The following is a 19,212-nucleotide window of genomic DNA, read 5'->3' as shown; positions in this document are numbered from 1 at the left end:
ATAAAAGAAAGAAAAAGGTATGCACAAAAATCACCATAGAATAATATGATTTTAAATGAGAGAAAGAGAGATAACTGAAAAAAGCACAGATCAAAAAAGTCTGAGGAGGGGAGATTGACAGATTAGGTCCTCTTCTTATGAGGCTAGTTACTGCTTTAGGGTACGATACCTGAATAAGAAATCAGAAGGAAAAGTGGAAAAGAAAGTCTCGAGCAGGACAAGAAGGGGCCTTTAGAGAAAGAGTGAGAAGTGGAGGAGCGAGTCACGATTACACAGAGCTGTAAAGGCACTGGGTACCGCAGGACACAGTCATCTACAGTAATCACCATGACTGTTTCTCCCTGTGCACATAGAAGTGAGCCAGGGTCACCTGGCTCTGCAGCCACTATTGTGCTCTGGCAGCTGATGTGCAAGTTAACAAAATCCTAGTGGCCTAGAGGCAATCCTTAAGTCATGCATTTGTGGAGACGGATCATGCGGCTCTACTCTCCAACATACATTCTCTCACCACACTCTCACCAACTCACACAGGCGTTATCTCTTCTCTAAATGTAAGTCCCAGTCTCATACACATCTCTGTAACACACTGTTCTGCTGTGGTCTCTCCTCGCACTCTGCCTCCATCCCAGGGGACTAAGCGTGTCTTGGAGGCACCCCTTGCTTTCCTCCCTGCTGTGGACCACCTCAAACCTCCCACCTTCTAGCCCTTCTCCATTGCTAAGTATCATCTCTCAATACCAAGAAACAGGAAACCATGGTGACTATCCCTGGCAGGAAGATAAAAGAATTCCTTACCAAGCAACACACAGCCACCACATTCTCCAAAGAATCAGAAAGAAAAATAGAACCCAAGAAATGAAACACCAGCCCACCCAAAAAGGAAAAGATATTACCATCTACCTCTGAGAGGAATAGAAGAAGGGGTAACTGTAGTCAGAAGATATCTTATGAAAAAACACATTTTCAATATAAAAGAAAAAATAAGCATAAAAACTATAAGCGAGCATGATGAACATAATCCCTTTATATGAAAAGTATTTAAAATGAAAAATGAGGGTGTATGCTCAGAGTTTATGCTGTACCTTTACCTGATGTGCTGAATGACCTTTCTTTGGACAAAGCATAAACGGAATCTCTGTTATCCACTTCTGAAATGGTAGGATTGTGTAGAAGCAGAAAGGCAATTAAGTGATTCAGATACCTGAAGCTCTTAAGCACAGTTCTCAACCATGAAGAACATAATTTTTCTTGGTTTTGCACATTTTCAGGTCAACAGGAACCTATCTGAAGAACCTTTGACAAATGTATGCATGCATGCTTCTGCAGAGGGACATTATTGTCAGGGCTGCAACAAAGCACATGTGAGAGACAGGTAAAATCTGACCAATACATGCAGCTTATGTCCATAGCTAACACTAAACCAAGCTCCCATACTGGATGACCAGGACAGGGTCATCAAAAATAAAATCTTACATCTGTACACACACACACACACACACACACACACACACACACACACACACACGAACTGTGGGAAATATGAAAAACCAGAGCAAATTAAGGGAAATACAAATCATACAACCAACACTCCTAAAAATTCCTTTTGGATAAATGGGTGCTAGATTTCCAAAAAGGGGCGGGGGGGGGGGGGGTAAATTATTTTTATTTTTGTTCTTTCTTTTTGTTGAAAATACAATTTTTTTCTCACAATATATATCATGATTACCATTTTCCCTTCATCTATGTCTCACATTCCTCTCCAACCTCCACTCCTATCTGGATGAACTCCTTTTCTGTCTCTCATTAGAAAACAAGCAGCTTTCTATGGTATAATAATAAAATATAATTTGAGAAGATACAGATAGTCCTGATGGGACCTGATAAGCTAGGGTCAGATAGGAGGGGAGGAAAACTTTCCCTCTCAGTGGACTAGGAGGAAGGGATAAAGGAGGAAGTGAGAGAGAGGGTGGGACTGGGAAGAGATGAGGGAGGGGGCTACAACTGGGATACAAAGTGAATAAACTGTAAAAAAATCTGACAAAACAGAATGGGACAAAACAAATATGGAAAAAAAAGAGCCCAAAATAAACCACAAGAAATAAATACTCATGCATTCACATAATCAGGAATCCCATAAAAACTCTAAACTTTAAAAACTATTTTGAAATGATTGTTAAAGAAGGTAAGTCACCAGACCAATGTTTATAAAATATGAAAATGAATGGTTGAAAATTTACAACTTCAAATTTTGTCTCATATACATCTATATATGTATATGTATAGATGCACAATGATTTTACATATATGAATATATATGAGTGTATATATTTTACATATTTATGCCGAGACACATATACATCAACATACATAAACATTTATGGCATTTATTCATCATCTCTTCCTCTCATTTCTGAATTTCATAAGAAATAAAATAATTTACATTCATAAGCACACACATAAGTGGTTGCATACAAAATTAATTATTCTCTGAGACAATTTACAGCATGTTGCTCACTGTCTCATCCTATTTCAATATGTTCAAATATAATCTTAAAGATAGGTATAAGCAAAGGAAGAGAAGTCCAATTGTTGTCCAGACATTTTGGGGAAATAGAAATTATAGAAGCTGATCAGAAGCAGTCACTTACATATGATGACAACAGCAGAGCAAACTCAGTCATTGTTTTAGATTCTAGACATTTAACCTGTCTATATTTATGACTTGTCCTGAAATCTCTTAATTCTTCGGTGAGTTCTTTAGCAGGGCACTATTGAGGACAATTTAAAGATTTTGTTTTGTTACCTTTGGAGACTCCCCCTCAGGAGATAGTTCACAAATCTCAGATTATCCCTAAAGCATTTGGAACCTTAATGAAATGCCAGAAAGTTAGCCACTAATTGTCAGAAACAAGCTGTATTCTTCTGTGAATTTGTTCATTTAGTAATTGTGTATACCAGCATTCCAATCTTTGGGTTTTGACCAAAAGATTATACTGATATTATAAGATGTTATTATGTTCAAATACATATTAAAAATATTTAAAATATGAGATATGGAAAGCACATTATTTATTAACATATGACTGGGTAAATTAGATGTAAATACAAATAAGGAAATTATATCCTTAAGAGAGTGCAATATGTGATAACAAGGATAAACTTGGAGAATATGTTGCTGGATAAAACAAACTACTACAAAATAATGAATGTTAACTGATTCTACACCATAGAGTGCTAAAAAAGGCACCACACTTGCAGAATCTGAAATTGGAGTTTATATAATGACAATAAAACTTCAATTTAATAAAATAAACCTTGACTCTTTTAAAAATACTTTAAATGAATTAATAGCATTTAGTAAGCTCTGATATCATAATTTTGTATTTAATATGTAACAGAAATTTATATTTAGACATACCCCAAGCTTTTCAAAAATTTATTAAACTCAAGGAATTGTACTAATATTAAAAATCATGGCAAATTTTTAAAATATCTGTCTTTCTTCCTCTCAGCCTCTCCCTCTCTTGCTTGCTCTGTGGGTCTTTGTATGTGTGTGTATGTGTGTCTCTGTGTGTGCATGTGTACTTATGTATGTATTTGTGAGAGTACAGGTTTGCATATGTCATTGCATACATGTGGAGCTCTCTATATTTCACTGTGATTGAAACAGTCTTTTATTATTTCCACATTTTGTATATCAAACTAGGTGGATTACAAGTATCAACGGCTTCTGCTCTCTCTTCCATGCCACTGTCAGAGCAATGGGATAATGTATTATCTAACACACATTCTACTCGTCATGTCAAACTAATTTTGCAAAACGTTTGTGTTGTTTCTCAAAGTACAAAATACTTGGTTTCCTCAATGGATAAGAATAATTTACTTTAGTTTTGTGCAGGGTGATAAATATGGATCTATTTTCATTTTTCTGCATGTAGACATCCAGTTGGTCCAGCACCATTTGTTGAAGATGCTGTCTTTTTTCCATTGAATGGAATTGGCTTCTTTGTCGAATATCGAGTATTCATAGGTGTGTGGATTTATTTCTGGGTCTTCTATGTGGTTCCATTGATCCTCCTTTCTGTTTCTATGCCAATACCATGCAGTTTTTATTACTGTTGCCCTGTAGTACAGCTTGAGATCAGGAATGGAGATACCTCCAGATGATCTGTTGTCGTACAGGATCGTTTTGGAGATTCTGGGTTTTTTGTTTCTCCATATGAAGCTGAGAATCTTTTTTTCAAGGTCTGTAAAGAATTGAGTTGGTATTTTGATGGGAATTGTATTGAATCTGTAGATTGCTTTTGGCAGTATGGCCATTTTCACAATGTTAATCCTACCAATCCATGAGCACGGGAGATCTTTCCATCTTCTGATATCTTCTTCGATTTCTTTCTTCAGAGACTTGAAGTTTTTCTCAAACAGGTCTTTCACTTGCTTGGTTAGAGTCACACCAAGGTACTTTATGTTATTAGTGGCTATTGTGAAGGGTGTTGTTTCCCTAATTTCTTTCTCAGCCTTTTTGTCTTTGGTATATAGGAGGGATTCTGATTTTTTTGAGTTGATTTTGTATCCTGCCACTTTGCTGAAGGTGTTTATCAGCTGAAGGAGTTCTCTGGTTGAATTTTTGGGGTCGCTCATGTATACTATCATATCATCTGCAAATAGTGACACTTTGACCTCTTCCTTTCCGATTTGTATCCCCTTGATCTCCTTTAGTTGTCTTATTGCTCTGGCTAGGACTTCAAGTACTATGTTGAAGAGATATGGGGACAATGGACAGCCTTGTCTTGTCCCTGATTTCAGTGGGATTGATTTAAGTTTCTCTCCATTGAGTTTGATGTTAGCTATAGGCTTGTTATATATTGCCTTTACTATGTTTAGGTATGTGCCTTGTATCCCTGATCTCTCCAAGACTTTAAACATGAATGGGTGTTGGACTTTGTCAAATGCTTTTTCGGCGTCTAAGGAGATGATCATGTGGTTTTTCTCCTTCAGTTTGTTTATGTAGTGGATTACATTGATGGATTTCCGTATGTTGAACCACCCTTGCATGCCTGGGATGAAGCCTACTTGGTCATGGTGGATGATATCTTTGATGTGTTCTTGGATTCGGTTTGCAAGTATTTTATTGAGTATTTTTGCGTCAATGTTCATAAGAGAGATAGGCCTAAAGTTCTATTTTTTTGTTGGGTCTTTGTGTGGTTTAGGTATTAAGGTGACTGTGGCTTCATAGAATGAGTTTGGTAGTGTTCCTTCTGTTTCTATTTTGTGGAATAGCTTGAGGAGAATTGAAGTTAGCACTTCTTTGAAGGTCTTGTAGAATTCTGCGCTGAAGCCTAGAACTCATTGGCACAGGAGACAACTTCCTGAACAGAACACCACCAGCACAGGCTCTAAGAGCAACAATCAATAAATGGGACCTCATGAAACTGAAAAGCTTCTGTAAAGCAAAGGATACAGTCATCAAAACAAAACGACTGCCTACAGATTGGGAAAGAATCTTCACTAACCCTTTATCTGACAGAGGACTAATATCCAGTATATACAAAGAACTAAAGAAGCTGAAAAGCAGCAATCCAAGTAATGCAATTAAAAAATGGGGAACAGAGCTAAACAGAGAATTCTCGACAGAGGAATATCGAATGGCAGAAAAACACTTAAAGAAATGCTCATCCTCATTAGCCATCAGGGAAATGCAAATCAAAACGACCCTGAGATATCACCTTACACCCATCAGAATGGCCAAGATGAAAAACTCAAGCGATAACACATGCTGGAGAGGTTGTGGAGAAAGGGGAACCCTCCTCCACTGCTGGTGGGAATGTAAACTGGTACAACCACTCTGGAAAGCTATCTGGCACTTTCTAAGACAAATAGGAATAGTGCTTCCTCCAGACCCAGCTATACCACTGCTAGGTATATACCCAAAGTTTGTTCAAGTACACAAAAAGGACACTTGCTCAACCATGTTTATAGCAGCTCTATTTGTAATAGCCAGAACCTGGAAACAACCCAGATGTCCATCAACGCTGGAATGGGTACAGAAATTGTGGTATTTTTATACAATGGAATACTACTCAGCAATCAAAAAGGAGGAAATCATGAAATTTGCAGGCAAATGGTGGGATCTAGAAAAGATCATTCTGAGTGAAATATCCCAGAAGGAGAAAGACAAACATGGGATATACTCACTTATATAGACCTATAAGTTATGATAAACATAATGAAATCTATACACCTAAAAAAGATAATCAATTGAGCGGACATGGGGTAAGATGATCAATCCTCATTTAGAAAGACAGATGGGGTTTACATTGAACGTATGACAGGAGTCTACTGAGTGCATCTGAAAGACTCTAACTAGCAGTATTTTCAAAGCAAAGACTCATGACCAAACCTTTGTCAGAGTACAGGGAATCATAAGAAAGAAGGGGAGTTAGTCTGATGGGGAAAGGATAGGAGCTCCACAAGGACCAAATATATCTGGGCACAGGGTCTTTTCTGAGACTGACATTCAACCAAGGACCATGTATGGATATAACCTAGAACCTCCACTCAGATGTAGCCTGTGGTACCAATTGTACCACATGCTACCAGATGTAGCTCAGTAACCAATTGGTTTCCCAAAGTGAGGGGAACAGGGACTATTTCTAACAGGAACTCAATGACTGGCTCTTTGGTCTCCCCATCCCCAAAGGGAGGAGCAGTCCTGTTAGGCCACAGAGGAGGGCTTTGCAGCCAGTCCTGAAGATACCTGATAAAACAGGATCAGGTGAATGGGGAGGAGGTCCCCCCTATCAGTGGACTTGGAAAGGGGCACGGTGGAGATGAGGGAGGGAGGGAGGGACTGGGAGGGAATTAGGGATCGGGACACGGCTGGGATACAGAGCTAATAAAATGTAACTGATAAAAAAATAATAAAAAATAAATTAAAAAAAAGAAAATAATACAATAACTAAAAAAAGAATAATTTACTATATATTTGTATTAGTCAGAACATGATTTTAAATTTTATTTTATTTTTATTCTAAGAAGGTTAGTACATATGAGGATATAAATGTAGGAGACTTCAGGAGCCACAGGCGTCAATCCTCCTGGAGCTAGAGTTATATTTGATCTGCCTACATAGGATCTGGGAACTACACACAAGTCTTCCCTAGATAAACAAGTGTTTCTAGCCACTAATCCATTTCTCAGTCTTTTTAGTCTTAGTTTTTAAAGGACTATTTAAATCACAAATATAGCCATAAACATACAAATTATATTGTGTAAACATAGAAGTATTTATAAACCCTTTCCTTCTCAATTCTGATTTGTTCTCTCTAATTATTTTTTACAGGTACAAGAATTCTGTACTCTTGTACTTAATTAATTATGTGCTTAACAAAAACATACAATAAGTTAACAGAAATTTGAATATTGTTTTGTAATGTACTCCTGAATATTTTACTCTGTGCATGACATTTTATTACCTTTGAAACTATTTCCTACTTTTTGTTTTGTTTTGTTTTCCTTTGAAAACCTACTTATCCATTTTGATAGAGACAGATTTTCTAATTCTAATGAATATATATATTTATTAAAGTATTTGTTATTTGAAAAATGTTGCTGCAAGGCTGAGGATCTGGCTTGCTTCCATGTATGTGGACCTATCTGCATTGCCCACGTGGCACGCCTGGGTTGGCTACCCAGAGGCTATTTAAGCTGTGGGCTGGCTTTCCCCAGGGTCCGAGGATTGTTCAAGGTTCCTGAATAAACTGCATTGAAAAAAAAAAAAGAAAAGTTGAGTGAATTTTTATTTTTGCCATTTTCTCATTATCAGTATGCATTCATCAACTTTTATTTATCTATCTCCCTATTTATTTATTTGAAAAGAGTTGAGATTCATTGAAAGAGATTTAACAGCTATTTGAAGCATGGGAATTAAAGGAAACAGGTATTCAGAAAGAAAGTGAGGCTTACCTAAGAACTTGCACATGGTATCCTCAAAAGAGACTCACTCCGTCATAAATCCGTATTAATTCATGATCAAATAAGAATGCTTATAGAAGTTAACATTTGTGTTTGGGGAATCAATTTGAAAGTTCATATATGATCCAACTGTGAATTCTTTTTTTTTATTTGTGACTCCATGTTTTATAGATTAGCAAAATCTGATTCATTGATTCAATGTAAATATAGGTATTCTCTCTTATCGTCAATCATCATAGTCTTAATTCATTTTCATGTTGCAGCTTGTTAAATTATAAAAATACAAGCATCGTTATTCTTTACAATTTTGAATTGTTTATCAGTCCCTTATGTTTTAAAAGTTTATTCATTATTTTTTATAATTTCAGATAGTATAGTATGAAATATGATCATATGTACATCTCATTTCCCTTCTCCAACTCCTGTCATATCACTCTCAAAACACCTTCTTTCAATGTCAAGATCATCTCACTTTTTTGTTAAACTACTAAGTTCAGCTGCTGTTGTCCATATGTGTATGAGTGTGGTGTCATCAACTAAACCATGGGAAACCTAACACTGGTCAACCCCACAAACAGAATGATTTTTTTTCTTCTCTATTAGCTACCAACTGCTAATAATTTCTCATGAAACCATAGTTTCAACATCATCTACTTCATATTTCTAGGACTTTGCCTGGCTTGATCTTTTGCAGGTAATTATAGCTACTGTGATTTCATTAGTGTCATTTCAGAAGAAAGCATTTGATGTCATTCTACTTAATCCCCCTACTCTTATGTTCCTTCCACATCTTTTTCCTCTGAGCCTGGGGGGGGTGAGGGGTTAATATATATGTTGAATCATTGTTGAGCGCTCAATCTCATGTTCCCCGCACTGACAGAGTACTGGTCTATATCCAGAATTTGAAGGCAACTGTTTTCATCTGTAAGTGTGTGTAGAGAAGATAATGACAAAAATATTGCAGAAAGTCACACTGGGTAGGCATATGTGTTAGAATTTCTTTGTGTGTTGGTCATATCCAGATAAAATAAACTGAGACATTTTAAAACTTAAGTAAAGTTATAGAGATGAAAAGGAATATGTGCAGGAAGATTAATCTTGGGTTTGGCATTTTTCAGAAGGGCTGCTATGAAACAATGTGGAAGAGGATGTGGAAAAACAGTTTTGTTTTGTTTTGTTTTGTTTTGTTTTGTTTTGTTTGAGCAAGTAACCAGAGGATAGATGGTACAAGTGAGTGTTGGATGCAAAAGGGAAAGAGGAATCTGATTTTGGTACAGTTGTGAGGGAGAGAGACTGCTTAAGTTGGATGCAGTGAGTTTTAGTCTATACTGAAGCAGTGTTCAGGAACAAAATTTGAAATATGGTGCAATATTGACAGAAACTGGGACAATTACTGAGATAGAAAATGTAGAAGACTTTTAATCCAGCAACAGGGCTGCTCTGGAAAAAGGATCACATCCAATGACCCTGGTCTATGTGATCTGGCTGCAATACAGACATGCCCCTGTACACACCTTTAATTTCTCTGGGTGGAATACACATGCTTAATCCCTCTAGCTAGCATTTAGTACACACCTTTAATTCCAAAAAACTATGGGCAGAGAAAATGACAAATCACAGAAAGATTTGACAGAATCCATCAGAGATAAGATAAGCCTAACTGTCATGAGAGTAGACAGGAAAAAGAAGCTACTACTTAAGAGCAGGGAGAGAGAGAGAGAAAGAGAAGAAGAAGAAGAAGAAGAAGAAGAAGAAGAAGAAGAAGAAGAAGAAGAAGAAGAAGAAGAAGAAGAGTTCCTGTAGAATTATAGAGTACAGTACTGTTCAGTGCTGTTCAGTTAAGTGGGGGAGAGTTAGTGAAGTTTAGAGGCAGTTTTTTCAAGCAGAGCAATTTAGTGAGAAGTGGAGAGAAGCCAGTTTGAATCAGTCAGCTTGGAGAGAAATTTTGAGCCAGAATGGCTGAGTTGGAGTAGGCATCCAGAGTTCAGAAAGAACTGGAAAGGGTGAGCTTATTCAGCAGTAAGTCTCAGAAGCTGAAAACATTCTAGGCCTCGCTTAGCTGACAGAAACTGGAAGCTGAAGCTGTTAAGGTTTGGGCTTGCAGAGGACTAGATTGTACAGAGGCGAGAAGGCTTAGACTTAGGTATAGTTAGAAATTTGCTGAGCTCAGCCTAAGCCATGTATTAATTAAGTTTGGGTAGAGCCCTCATTTCATCTCCTTTAATTTCTGAGAATATTAAAATATTTACAGAAGATAACTGTGCAGAAGATAAATGTAAGAGATTCCAGGTCACTTACCATATGCTATGCAAAATTTTCCTAAGAATTTTTAAATCACAAATACAGTTTTCAGATCATGTGTTGCTATTCAAGTTGTATTTTACCAAATGGTATTATAAATTAGACTTTTTAATTTTATTATTATTGCAAATAATATCATGTATAAAGGTTGATAATTTTAAGATTACAAGGGAAGCAATAAAGTCTTCAGATTTGCATGACTGAGTCACTTAAAAAAACAGAATCTAGTGAATCATGGAAAAAAAAAGTTCTTTTGAAACTGTGGGCAAAGCCACAGTGAAGACTAAAGTTGAGCTCCTAGCATTCCTTGATTCACCTAATTTTCAGAAATCAAGAATGTCTGATTTAGTACTAAGTTTTGTGATCAGTGTGGTGGGTACTGGCCCTGGATGGGACCGAGTACCAGAACTGTTCAATTTCATTGACTATAGTTTTCTATAATGGTATCCTGTTGCAAAGAGACATTTTCTTGACGAAGGGTAAGAACTACATTGGAAACATAGAGGAAAATAACATACATACTGAGTAGGTTGTGTTTAGGACTATATGTGTATGTATACATATATGCATGTGACAGAAGTAATGAAAAAGAAAGAGGGTGTAAACTGGAAAGAGAGCCAGGACTGGAATGTGGGAAAGTTTAGAGAGGGTAAGAAAGGGGGAAATATTGGCTCACCAGGAGCTGGAGTTACAGAAAATTTCAAGCAGACTGATAAGAATGATGGAAAGCAAACTCCAGGCCTTTGTAAGAGCAACAAGTTGACTTGACGACTGAGTGATCAGTAAGTTCTATTCTTCTTAATGCAAAACTACATGCAAAATTTCATCTTTGTTTACATATGTAAGCAAGTGTTTTAATAAATGTAAATTGAACAAAGCCCCCTGCTGTGCCTGAAATAGACAATATTGCATTCATCCAAATTTTCTCTACTGTTTCTCCTGACAACCACCCACTAAGTGGTGCTGACTTTTGAGTACCTGAAACATAAGCCAGGTTGATCACCCAACAGGTGTGCCGCTGCATCCCACATCTGTTTCCAAAGTTTTTGCTCTCCTTCTATTTGGGCTTTATTTTAACCAGCAATAGTACCCTCGCCAGAGTCTCTGTTCTTCCTCTACCAGAGCTCTGCCTTTACCAGTGCCTCCACTCTTCCATAACGAGGCATTTTGCCCTTCACAGATTTGTCTTTGGCTGATTAATATTCCCGAGTTCCATCCAGGACAAGTACCCACCACATTGATGATAAATCTTAGTGCTAAATCAGAGATTCTGTGCCTCATAGTAATAGTCACAAAGTCTAGCCAACCTGACTGCCTAAACAAACTGAACAAGGACAATATTTTTTTTTATTTAGCCTTTGTTATATAGCAATAAAATTGTTTAAAATTATAAGTATGAAAAATTTAATATAGCTTTTAAAAAATGAAACAAAGTAAAATTGTGTTAAAGATTATCTAATCATGGGTACATAAATACATCAAAGAATATGTATACATATCATAAACTTTAGATATATTACCTAAAATATATCTAAATTTTATGATTATGAACTTTAAAAAAGAAACTGATATTGTATTTGTATATGAAAAGAAATGGGGGGCACTAACCAATGCTTTTGTTGTGCCCAGATCTTAAGGCCCCCAAAGGTTACTAGGAACCAGACCATGTATGCAAGATCAATGAGTTTCATTCAGGCTTAAACTCGGTCTCTCCACCATCATCAAGGCAGTGGATCTCAGAGGAGATCTCTGAGGAGCTACCTGGCAAGGTTTTTATTTGGGGTTTGAGCAAGAACCCAGAATTCCCAGCTAAGCAGTTACATGATGCCAGTCAGCAAAGGCAAGCTTGTTACAGAACGATTGGCTAACTAACATACCTAACATTGAGTGAGCCATCTATAGACCTCAGGATTGCCAGTTTGGTGGGCTGTCCCACACAGATTCCCCACCCTGAGATAAGAAACCTTCTCAATCTTGTAGTTACCTCCAGGATATTCCTTGGGGAGAGAATTTTATAGTTTTCTTATTCCTGGAATTGGTGACCTATGCCAAGTTCCTGGGACGGATGACTTTTGGCGGAGGGGGTCAGGCCTGGTCCTTTCACCTACAATTTAATATGTCTACTGAGAATCAAAATATATTGATGAATCAAAAGGAAAATTTTCAACATAAAGCTTCATATTTACTTACAGAATACAAATTTTTATTTTTCACATAAGATTTATAGAAAATGTTGTTTTATCCATAAATTAGTCTTTTACCAAATACTTTTCTCATTGCTTCTTTTGCATCTGTGTTCCTCAAACTGTAAATGAGAGGATTTAGCATTGGAATTACAATGCTGTAAAATATCAATATGACCATGTCATGCTCCAAGGCATAGCTGGAATTTGGTCTCACATACAGGAAAGGAAGACAGTCCAGTTGAATGACAGCCATTTCTGAAAAAGACTTTTCTTTAAATTCAACAGAATTTGTGAGAAACAAAAGAATTAAAAAATAGTTTTTTCAGTTATTGAATTGAAGTTTAAAGCACAAGCCTGAACAAAGGCCAGACAGATGGAGCCATGAAAAGCCACCTAGGGAAAGGAATTAGCTTTACTCCATTTTTTTTCCTGCCCACTAGAGATACAATTGCTAGGAAACTGGCCCAGATGGCAGGAACCATCTGCCTTCTGGAGATTCCGTCTCCTGGCAACCCACCCAGATAGCCAGGCCAGGACCATTTATTGACTTGGTGCCTAAAGTAAACCAACCATTTCAAAAGTCAATTTCCCTTACTCAATCATGTAACGCCAAGGCCTGTAATCCCCTGCTTGCGTTTTTGTTTGTGTGTTTTTGTTCCTTTAAAAACCTTGTTCCCCTAGACCATCCCACTCCTCCTCTTCAACCAGGGAGAATGCTGCAATCTGGCTCAAGCTTGTAATAAAAGATTTTGGCTCTCCTGCGACCTGCCACCCCTTGCTGGGACTGACGGGTCAGCACGTTTGTCCCGAGTGCCATGTCAGGTTCTTCTAGTGTTGCCGCCATGAAGAAGGTGGTTCAGCAGCTCCAGCTGTAGGCCAACCAAGTGAAGGTGTCCCAGGCAGCTGCAGACTTGAAACAGTTCTGTCTGCAGAATGCTCAGTACAACCCTATGCTGACTGGAGTGTCTTCAAGTACAAATCCCCTCAGACCCCAGAAAGTCTGCTTCTTTTTGTAGTCATACATCTTGAGATTTCTCAAACCACTTTTCATGAACCAGTGAATATTCAAGACAACTAAATTTGAAGTCTGTACAAAAGCTTCTCTAGGGCACATGCCATGATATACTATAATCTTCTACGTGTTGGTTGTTAACATCTACCTCTCTGAGTTTTCGTGGATTTCTGTTTCACAAGGTTTAACTATTTTATATACACTGGCTGTAGCACACAACAAAACAGCATACAAAACAACAAAAAACAAAACAAAATAAAAAGATCCTCAGGTGTTTTGCTGTGGAATCAATACAGTTTGCTAGGAAACTGTCTCAGATTGCCCTCTCTCCTAGGACATCCAAACAAGGGAAGCAAGACCATTAATGGTTTGGGGTCCTTCCTATAACCAATCAATTCAAAATGTAACATTCCCTTTTGTGTTTCAACCAATAGATGCTTGCCAGGCAGGACCAGAATCTTTAAACCAACCACCTAACCTGAGCATGAGGCTCTTACTCTCAACCACTCTGGTAGTAGTGAGGGTACAAGCCCAAGCTATAGCTTGTAATAAAATAACCTAGAACCCCTGCTCATACATAGCCCATGGCAGCTCAGTATCCAAGTGGGTTCCCTAGTAATGTGAAGAGGGAGTGTTTCTGACATGAAATCAATGGTGGGCTCTTTAACCTTCCCAGCCCCATGTGGTAGGAGCAGCCTAGCTAGGCCACAGAGGAGGACATTGCAGTCAGTCCTGATCAGACCTGATAAACTAGGGTCAGATGGAAGGGGTAGAGGACCTTCCCTATCAGTGGACTTAGAGAGGGGCAGGGAGGAGATGAGGGAAGAGGGAAGGTTTGGGAGGGAATGAGGAAGGGGGCTACAAAGTAAATTGTAATTAATATAAAAAATAAATATTTAATTAAAAAAAAGATCCTCTTGTGTTTTCCAATGGACTTGACTCCTGGTAGTCTTTTTGGGGTCTGGCAAATCAGGTATAACATTTGTCCTCAGAATAGCAGACAGAATGGAGCTGTAGGACACAAGGGTAATCATGATAGCGTAAAATTCCACCAGCATAGGAAGCAATGAAGAGTGACATACAGGCTCTGGTTGACTAGATTACTACATGCAGAAGTGGGTTTTGAATAGTCAAATAACAGTCATAAGCCATTGCTGCCAAAAGAAAACATTCTGTTGTACCAAAAGTAACAGCCAGGATCATCTGTACTGCACACCCAATGAACACAGTGACTTTCTTCTTTGATATGAAGTCAACTATCATTTGTAGAGTGGTAACAGAGGAACATCAGACATCCAAAGACAACAACACACTCAGAAAATAGCACATGGGGTTGTGCAGGCTGGAATCATAAATTCCCAGAGAAATCAGTCATGGCGAATCCCATGGGAGTAAAGCAGTATACTGCTAGAAAGAAGGAAGTGATTACCAGGTCAGCATTGCTTGTGAAGCCCTTCAGTTTTGTTTTCCTTGCTGAAATCTCAAAAAAGAAATTCAAAATAATCAGCAAACTATAATTGATACTACTGTAAATAGTCTACAGTCGTTTTGCTATGAATGAGGTGAACTGTGTCTTTGTATGTGCATTTATACAAAATCCCACACACATTCACACTAAGAGAGGAATGGATACACTCACATGTTCATATATTTCACATGACTATATGAAGAAGATCAGAGTACTTTAAATTTTAACATGTCACTCACTACAGAATGACATGAAGAGTGTGGAATTTATGTGATAACTTCTTTATTTTAATTTTTTATTTATTTTTTTATTTTTTTATTTTTTTTTATCAGTTACATTTTATTAACTCTGTATTCCAGCCATGTCCCGATCCCTCATTCCCTCCCAGTCCCTCCCTCCCTCCCTCATCTCCACCGTGCCCCTTTCCAAGTCCACTGATAGGGGGGACCTCCTCCCCATTCATCTGATCCTGTTTTATCAGGTATCTTCAGGACTGGCTGCAAAGCCCTCCTCTGTGGCCTAACAGGACTGCTCCTCCCTTCGGGGGTGGGGAGACCAAAGAGCCAGTCATTGAGTTCCTGTTAGAAATAGTCCCTGTTCCCCTCACTTTGGGAAACCAATTGGTTACTGAGCTACATCTAGTAGCATGTGGTACAATTGGTACCACAGGCTACATCTGAGTGGAGGTTCTAGGTTATATCCATACATGGTCCTTGGTTGAATGTCAGTCTCAGAAAAGACCCTGTGCCCAGATATATTTGGTCCTTGTGGAGCTCCTATCCTTTCCCCATCAGACTAACTCCCCTTCTTTCTTATGATTCCCTGTACTCTGCCAAAGGTTTGGTCATGAGTCTTTGCTTTGAAAACACTACTAGTTAGAGTCTTTCAGATGCGCTCAGTAGACTCCTGTCATACGTTCAATGCACATCCCATCTGTCTTTCTAAATGAGGATTGATCATCTTACCCCATGTCCACTCAATTGATTATCTTTTTTAGGTGTATAGATTTCATTATGTTTATCATATCTTATAGGTCTATATAAGTGAGTATATCCCATGTTTGTCTTTCTCCTTCTGGGATATTTCACTCAGAATGATCTTTTCTAGATCCCACCATTTGCCTGCAAATTTCATGATTTCCTCCTTTTTGATTGCTGAGTAGTATTCCATTGTATAAAAATACCACAATTTCTGTACCCATTCCAGCGTTGATGGACATCTGGGTTGTTTCCAGGTTCTGGCTATTACAAATAGAGCTGCTATAAACATGGTTGAGCAAGTGTCCTTTTTGTGTACTTGAACAAACTTTGGGTATATACCTAGCAGTGGTATAGCTGGGTCTGGAGGAAGCACTATTCCTATTTGTCTTAGAAAGTGCCAGATAGCTTTCCAGAGTGGTTGTACCAGTTTACATTCCCACCAGCAGTGGAGGAGGGTTCCCCTTTCTCCACAACCTCTCCAGCATGTGTTATCGCTTGAGTTTTTCATCTTGGCCATTCTGATGGGTGTAAGGTGATATCTCAGGGTCGTTTTGATTTGCATTTCCCTGATGGCTAATGAGGATGAGCATTTCTTTAAGTGTTTTTCTGCCATTCGATATTCCTCTGTCGAGAATTCTCTGTTTAGCTCTGTTCCCCATTTTTTAATTGCATTACTTGGATTGCTGCTTTTCAGCTTCTTTAGTTCTTTGTATATACTGGATATTAGTCCTCTGTCAGATAAAGGGTTAGTGAAGAAATTCTTTTCTCATATATTACATCCTGACACCAGTTTTTCCTCCATCCATTCTTCTCAATTCCTTTCCCCTCTACTTCCCCTCTTCCCCAAGTCTACTTTGTTTCCCTTTGGGCAAGAGAAGTCCTCCCTGAACTATCAACTAAAGATGTCACAAGTTACAGTAAGACTAGGCACATCCTCATGTCAAGGCTGCATGAAGCAATCTAGTAAGGGGAAAGCGGTACCAAAAGCAGCGAAAGAGTCAAAGACAATCCCCACCCCACTATCAGGAGACGCACAAGAATACCAAAACTCAGAACCATAACATACAGGTACAGAACCTCCCTCAGAAGCATACAGGCTTCTTCTTTTACCCAGTGTCTTAACTCATGGTATCCCTTTTTAATTTTTTGTGCTATAATATAATTACATCATATGATACTCCCCTTTCTTTTTCTATGCTGCCGTATGTACCTTCCCCTTAAACCCTCTTTCAAATTCATGGCCTTTTTAATTATAATTGTATCTCTCTCTCTCTTGATCTCAATATATATACATAAATACATATATATCACAATATCTATATTACATGTAGATACAAGTAAAATACAATGTTATATATAATATAGTAATATTCTTACTTTTTATGGGGAGAGGGCAATGTTGGATAGCTGAAGGTACATCTGGGATCAGCTTCAGCAAGGCAGTTCAGTTTTGTTGGGGTGAACAAGAGCTATGTAGAACTCTGAGGACTGGGCATAGGTTCTTGGGGGGAGCATGCATCACTGGTTGAGAGCTCAAGGTGCTGGGATGCTTCGTTTGCATGGAGAGGCATTCCAGGAATTGAAGGTGCTTGCTGAGCAGATTCTACCTTGGAGAAAGGAAGCTGAACCTATTAGTTTGCTAAGGCCCATATGACATTGCTCAGGCAGAAGGTATGGATTTGGGCTCCCCAGGAAGAGAAACTGGAGCCCTGCTGACAAAGAGAGTTCTCTATTTTGCACTGAGCTCAGAGCTTTCCAGTCATGAATGACTGTGACCTTACCAGCAGGGTTCCCCCAACATAATGTGCTGATTTCTTAGACAAAGTGTTTATTCTGCTTGATGGTTGTTAATCATTCAGGTCTATGGTGAAAAAGAGCAACAAGTGGGTAAAGACTGTGGTTTGAAAAGAAGAACAGCACTAGGTAGTTTTCAGATGGCAGTCAAATGCTAAAACAGAAGCAGGAAGCTTCAAGATTATTTCTGATAATCTCCTTCTATCAGAGAAGGCCCTTACTCTGGATTGGAAGCCAAGAAGGTGCCCTAAGGGTAACACTCCATTTTCTTAAGCCTTGAAATAATGGAAGGAGAAGGCAAAGTCAATATATTCTATCTTAAAGCCTATGTCAACTACATAATCTACAGCTGAATTCTATTAAGCATTTTTTATTTTAAACTGCACTAAAATAAAAATGGTATAGGTACAAAATCACCTATGATAGAATCTGTTGTGTTCTTTTGTATATATAAGTGAATTTTACTAGACTTAATTCTAAATCTATCAGAAATTTTGTTGAATAATTTGTTAAAAAGTATATAAAGTGGCCAAATAATATTAGTACTCATTAATAAAGTGAGAGAATGCTTTATGAGAAAAATTAGACACAAAAAAGAAATCTTTAAAACATAAATTATAGAATGTACTGATATAAATTGATTATCTAATATATTATACACAGATTATATTCTTTGAAATATTTTAGAATGCAAATTATTTAATTGTGAACAATTTATACCTAGAATTGTACTTCTGGCAGTGTAGACATGAGATTCCATCTCAGTGTAGAGCCCAGAAAGCCTTGACCACTGGTGTATGCCACCCTGTCTACCTCTCCAAGTGTCGTTCTTGAAAGAATATGATGGTGGTTGATGGGTTATCTCTACCAACAAAATAAGCTAATACAAGCCAGTATAAAAAGGGCAGGTTTATTAGTGAACTGAAGCTCCTGAGCAAGTTCAGAAGCACATTCAGAGCAAGTTCAGGGCACGAGGTCAGAGGAAGTCGTACCCCAACTATGGTAGGCAGGATTTTTTTCCATTTTGAATATTTTAATTTTCTAAGTTACATGGCTGATTCAAACTAACCAACAGATATCTAGGAATAACACTCATAATGCCTTCACTACACAGTACTCACATGAGCATAGTTTGCCTGTGTTACCTAGAGACACATCAGTTGAGGCAACTCTCTAGTGATGCTACTTACATTTTCTTTTCTTTTTTAAAAAATTTTTATTATTAGTTACATTTTATTAACTCTGTATCCCAGCTGTACCCTGCTCCCTCATTCCCTCCCACTCATTCCTTCCCAATCCCACCTTCACTCCCTCATCTCCTTGCTGCCTCTTTCCAAGTCCACTGATTGGGGAGGACCTCCTCTACTTTCATCTGACCCTGTTTTATCAGGTATCTTCAGGACTGGCTGCAAAGCCCTCCTCTGTGGCCTAGCAGGACTGCTCCTCCCTTGGGGAGTGGGGAGGTCAAAGAGCCTGCCATTGAGTTCCTGTCAGAAA

The 19,212-nt window shown here is 38.1% G+C and overlaps 1 pseudogene; it reads left to right on the top strand.

Annotated features, from left to right (window-relative positions):
- Window positions 1–13,276: 13,276 nt before the first annotated feature.
- On the top strand, window positions 13,277–13,477 carry LOC110544435 (guanine nucleotide-binding protein G(I)/G(S)/G(O) subunit gamma-5-like; annotated as a pseudogene).
- The last annotated feature ends 5,735 nt before the right edge of the window (window positions 13,478–19,212 follow it).

The sequence above is a fragment of the Meriones unguiculatus genome, chromosome 8 (assembly GCF_030254825.1).
Source record: "Meriones unguiculatus strain TT.TT164.6M chromosome 8, Bangor_MerUng_6.1, whole genome shotgun sequence".
Taxonomy (NCBI): domain Eukaryota; kingdom Metazoa; phylum Chordata; class Mammalia; order Rodentia; family Muridae; genus Meriones; species Meriones unguiculatus.
This window is presented reverse-complemented; position numbering and strand designations above follow the sequence as displayed.